Consider the following 6,076-nt stretch of genomic DNA (forward strand, 5'->3'; position numbering starts at 1 on the left):
AAATAAAAATAAATTTATAAAAATAAATGAGGTACAATGGGTCTGAGTTTGAGAGACCATTGTCCAAGTTGATTTTCGTCCTGGAAGACGAATTTTACAATCAAGAGCGTTGAAACATCCCGATCGTTTCAAGGTGGAGGGTGTTAGTGCACCACATATGGGTTTATATTTTAGAATAACATATGTTTCTAATTAGAGAACTGGAATAACTATCATATGATTAGTTTGTTAACATTATTAGTATTCAGTTTTGCAGTATATTTTGTATCTAGTTTTGGGTTTTGGATCCGGAGAAGGAGACAAATGTGGTAATGCCATATTCATTGTTAATTTGTTAGCATTAGTTCTATTCTCTTATATTCATATAAGTACACTATATTTATTGTTCATAGAAACGAGTTACGAGTTACGAGTTGCGAGTTCTGAGTTGAGAATTGTTTGGTTGAATAAACTCCGTTGCACAGAATCCTGTTGTTTTGATCTGGATCCAAATACAGGTATCGATAATTTTGACTATAAATTGGTCTATCTGTTTTTAATTTAATTCTATGTTTAATGAGATTGGTACTTTTTAAACTATCTTTTTCCTCTTTGATTATATTGGGATACTTGCTTATAATTTCTGATAACTTGTCCTGCTCGTTATGAGACATATGTTCCGCTCGTATTAATTCTTTTATCTTTTCTTTGTCATGCAAGTCTATTTGATAAAACCTATTTTCTTTAATATCGTCGCATTTAGCTCTCTTTTCTTTTGTATATTATTTTCCTTTATTGTTATATTATCTTTTAAATTAATTTCATTCTTTTTAACATTTATTTTCAAATCTATATTTGCATTGTTTCGTAGCCTAATAACATGTCGAAGTCTTTGCTAAATGGGTAAATGTAAAATTTAACTTTTGTTTCATTATTGAACCCAAATAATGGAGCTAGGTCTAGTTCGACTGAACTCTTGCCATTTTCGCGTCCTGTTGGAGTTACAATTGTGAAATCTTCGGATTTAGTTTTAATTCCTACCGGTACGGAATTTGGATTGATGTAATTTTTCGTAGAGCCTGTGTCGATGAGCCAAGTTTTGCCAGTCAGATCTTTAAAATGTGGTAGTTTGCTGTCTGTTAGGTACAATCTAAATTTGGCGGTCTGCTGCTGTGCGAGCCTAAGTCTAAAAAATGATCCAGCTTTTGTTCTAGTTGATCAATTTTATTTTTTAATTCCGTTTTGTCTTCGTCTACATGTTGTGTGTGAAAGTTGTTACGCCACCCTCTACAAACACAAACACCGCTGGAGAAGGTAAGCTCAGTGGTGACGGGGGGGTAAGGAGAAATGAGAAAACAAGGAAGAGGCAATATGCTGAATAATAATAAACAAATAACAATACTAGTGATTAGAATTAAAGTTAAAACAATACTCGGATAATAAGGGGGAAAAAAAATTAAATAAAAATAAATTTATAATAGAAACTAGTTACCTAGTAACAGCTTCTCCGTTAGCAAATCTGTGTAGTGCGCCCCTGCTGGCCGTTACTCTAACCAGATCACTACTTCATTAAATAATTAAATTTATTGTCCATGTGAGATGTTGCTAGGGGTTTAAATAAAGATTCAGGGTTATGAAAATATTATTATTGATCACAACAAAAAAGGTCTTTTTACAGCAAAATACAGTATCATGAACCCTGCTTAATACTGAAAAATACAAAACTTGATTACTAGGTAATGAAATAATTGTCCTCAATAGAACCAGAAAACTAGTCACTCTTATTACATTGCCTACACTTACAGTCAATCCCAGGCCTGGTTTTGCTCCAATCTACCCTTCTTTCCTGGTCTTCTTATGGGAAGCTCGCCACCAGTCAGGTACTATTCCTTCCTGCCGCCCTTTGGGAAGTAGAGGTCCTCCGCTCAATGAATCCTCTCCCAGAGGCAAATCCCGCCAAGGTGATTTCTTTTCACTCCAATTTGTTTTGGCTCCAACCAGCTCGGTACAACAATCAATTTTCCACTCGTAATTAATTCTTTCTCAAAAAATCCCATCAGTCTCTATCTCCCATATGTTGCTCGCGTCGTTTTTTTTTTTTTTTTTTTCCCCCGCTGCCCTCTTCACACAGTTATGTGCTCTTCAAGTATAATTTTATCCACTTTCTTCATTTCTCTTAATTAAATTTCCTAGATTTATTTTCTTAATCCCCGATTTTACCTAATTCTAACTAACTGACATGAACAAAATCTAGGAATAATTACAATCATACCCTCAAAATTGGTTTCGTTTGGAAAAGCTGTTACATCGTAACAAAGTTTAGTTGATTGCTTCGTACTGTTCTCATTGAAACTGTGTTTTGTGATGTGTTTATCTGTGGCGTTTCGAATTTTGGGGTATTTTGCCAGTTTGGCCAAGTCTTGTTTTGTTGGAAGTCGTTTCGATTAAAGTTAGGTCTTTGATATTTAAATTGAGGTCTTGGTTGTTCATAGCGGTTATAAGAGTAATTTGGTCGGAATGTCTCCCTTGAAGGTTTAAAATTTGTCTGTGGCTTGAAGTCCTGTTGGTAATTGTAGTGTTTAATGTTAGTTTCTTGTCGTGTCCGTGGGTAAATTTGTTCTACTAAGTCCGAGTTGTCGTTGTTTAATGTATTTATTATGGTGTTTAAGTCATTTACTATCATGTGTCTAAAACTGTCTTGAATTCTGGGATGTAAGTGGGATAGAGTGTATCTTGCTACTTCTCTTTCTGCTATTCGCATTTCTACTTCTTTATCCGGTCCGTCATCTATCCGAATTCTCGCTAGTATTAGTGTTTTTGTTGCTGTACTCGTTTTAAAAAGTCGAATGGATGTTCGCGTGGATTGGGTTTTGTGTTAAATAAGTTAAGTTTAAGTTGTTCTGTTGTTCTCGAGTCTTTAAACTGTGATTTTAGTCTGTCTAAGAGTTGCGCTACCGTTGTAAATTCTTGCTCGTATAGGCATTGTCGAGCTTCCCCAACAAGTCTTAATTGTGCTTCTTCTAATAATGTCAAATGATTTTGAATTCTATGAGGATTGTTGTCTCTACAAAATGTTCCGAATAAATTTTCTACTTTACTTGTAAAAATAACTAATTCGGAGGGATTACCGTCAAAAGTTGGTATTCTTTTATAAAATTCTTTAGTTAAACTCATTGCCATTGTTTCTACTTGATTATTATTACTATTGTTACTATTGTTATTATTACTATTAGTATTTAAATTATTAAATAAATTACTTAGATCGTCAATTTGTATAACCATATAGTTTTAGTATACCTTGAGTCTTGATGTGTCAGGCTTTCTGTGGTTCTCCAATTCCTGTTAATATTTCGTCGGAATCTCTTGAAAACTGCAGTACTACCTGGGATGACTTCTAAGGATGATTCTTCTAGTGCTTCAGGATACGAAGTTAACTTTGCAGAAACTTGTCGCCTTGTATCTTGAGTGATTCTTGAATGATGTTTGGCAAATTAGTAGTAAAACTTATAGCTTACTTACTGCCTAAAAAGTTCGACTTGGAATTAACTATTAAAATAGCACTTCACGTTTCCAAGTCCCTGTTCGGGCGCCAATTAAAGAATCGCGACTAGCAGAATCACAAATAAAACTTTTATTGATATGTTACACACAAACAGAACATTTATATACAGGGTAACTTCTAGTAACGTACAATACTAATAATCTTCGACTAATCTTGACTGCTCTCTGACTAAACTTTTACTAAACTCTAAATTCATAATTGCATGTCCTTATATATTAATTACAGTTTACATTGAGTATCGCATAGATACCAATAATCTTAAATAGTTCATATTCCCATAGATCTAACTTATTGTTACGTATTTACATTGATAGCTTTGCAATAGATATCGTATCTTCGAGAGAAAGGTACATTCTCTTTTATTTCCGGCGAAAGGCAGGGTGACGTCATAACTGTCTCTCTTAGCGTTGCAACACACCAGTTCTTGCGGATGGAGAAACGCTTACTTCGCAACCTCCCGCAGAACAGAGTTCATGCGAGACTACCTGGAGCAGGGCCACATGGAGCCTGCATCGTTGGATGAAACATCTTCCGCTACGCCCATCTACATCCCGCATCATGCCGTTCATCGTCCTGGCATCCGCCCACCAAGCTGCGGGTGGTCTTCAATGCATCCTGCGCTTCCTCAATGACCTTCTCCATGTAGGTCCTAAACTCCAGGCGGACATCGGCTTCAGGTAGGCTGGGACCAGAGCTTTCCGCTGAGCTGCTGGAGCCCTGGCACGCTTTCCAGCAGCAAATTCCCGAGCTGGGACGCATCCGTATACCCCGAATGCTGCCGAACCCTGCTCCACCCACCCAATATTATTTGGTCGGGTTCTGCGACGCTTCCGAATCGGGTTATGCCGCTGTCGTCTATTTACGCACCTCTTTCCGCCAGGGTCCCGCTGAAGTGCAACTTCTAAAGTTGCGCCCAATAAAACGCAATACTTGCCACGCCTCGAACTTTGCGGAGCCCATCTTCTAGCAAAAAAACGCTGTGCGCACTCGCATGCTTGTCTGTCTCGAAGCGCATTAGTTTCTTTTTGTGACTTCACGGTCACTCTGGCCTGGATACGTGGCGAAAGTTATTGTTGGAAAACCTTTATGGGTAATCGAGTCGCTGACATCCAAGACCTCATACCCTTGCAGTCTTGGCGCCACGTATCTTTAGCAGACAACCCAGCTGACTGCGCCTCTCGAGGCGTCGCCCCTCATCAAATACAATGCCACTCGTTATGGTGGAACGGACCTGTCTGGCTCGGAGATCCTCCGGAAACCTGGCCTAATCTCTGCGCATCTCTTAATCCAACCGCGATTTCCCAAGAAGCTAAACCACAGGTCAGCTTGTCACTAGTCACCACTGCTCCTGAAGACGATATCATTTCGCAGTTCTCATCATTGCATTCACCTCAAACGCATCACTGCGTATTGCCTGCGCTTCGCGTTTAACTGCAAGAATCCTTCCGCTTCTCGTAAGGGCTGGCTAACCTCTGCAGAGCTGCAGCTCGCGCTTCATCAGGTCATCCGGGTTTTGCAAACCCGGCACCTCGCTAAGAAGCTACAAGAAGCGCGGAACACGCAATCTCGACTGCATTTAGTCCGCCAACTAAATCTCTTCCTCGATGCTGAAAATCTTCTACGGGTTGGCGGGTGCCTAAACGCTGCCTCTCTGCCTTACGTTCTTCACCCGATTCAGTTTCCCAAGGATCATCCTCTCACGTGCCTCATCAACGATGATTCTCATCTTCGCTTGCTTCACGCTGGCTCCTTAGCCAGTCATGTTTTCATCCGTCGCCAGTACTGGATCCTTGATGACCGGTACGTGGTCCGACGCCGTATTGGAAAATGCAACAAATGCTTCACCGCCAAACCTCGACCAATCAACCAATGGGGCATTGCCCCCCGAACGCACTTCTGCAGTTTCTGCCTTCACGGTGACCGTTGTTGATTTTGCCGGGCCCTTTGCCATCTCTAGCGCGCGATTGCGCGGTGCCACCGTCACCAAGGGTTATCTTGATGCCTTGATCTGCTTTGCCACCAAAGCTGTGCACTTCGAGATTCCCACTGAACTTTCCACATTTTCATTTCTAGCAGCCTTCCGTCGTTTTACTGCCCTGCGTGGGTTGCCCTCAAAGATGTTGTTTGGTCCCCGCAAGGTTGAGGCCCCCTGGGTCGGTTTTTTGTGCCAGTACCGGTCCTCAGTTGGTAGCATTGGTGTTCTGGAGAGAGTGGGGTGGGTGGCCGGTGCTGTAGAGCTGGCCAGTTCCCCCTTGACTGTGAATAAGGAAAAAAGGCGTGTTAGCTTCTCTGGCAAAACGTAAGAATTGTGATTGTCTGTGTTTCCGGCCATATTGTGGCGTCGGTTAGATACGCAAAACCTTTTGTGACTGTATTAAGAACATTGTCAGCGGGCATTGGATGGTTGTATATAATTCAAAAAGCCATTGTACTTTTGAGGAAATTAACCTTTGTAAGTTTTATACTTATCATTATTAATCAGAATTGTCTGACACCCCCGTCTGGGGTTCTCATGGTTTTGTTCCTCGATTTATG

This window comes from Rhodnius prolixus, unplaced genomic scaffold, assembly GCF_049639745.1.
Source record: "Rhodnius prolixus isolate KJV_2025 unplaced genomic scaffold, Rpr scaffold_29, whole genome shotgun sequence".
In the NCBI taxonomy this organism is placed as follows: Eukaryota; Metazoa; Arthropoda; class Insecta; order Hemiptera; family Reduviidae; genus Rhodnius; species Rhodnius prolixus.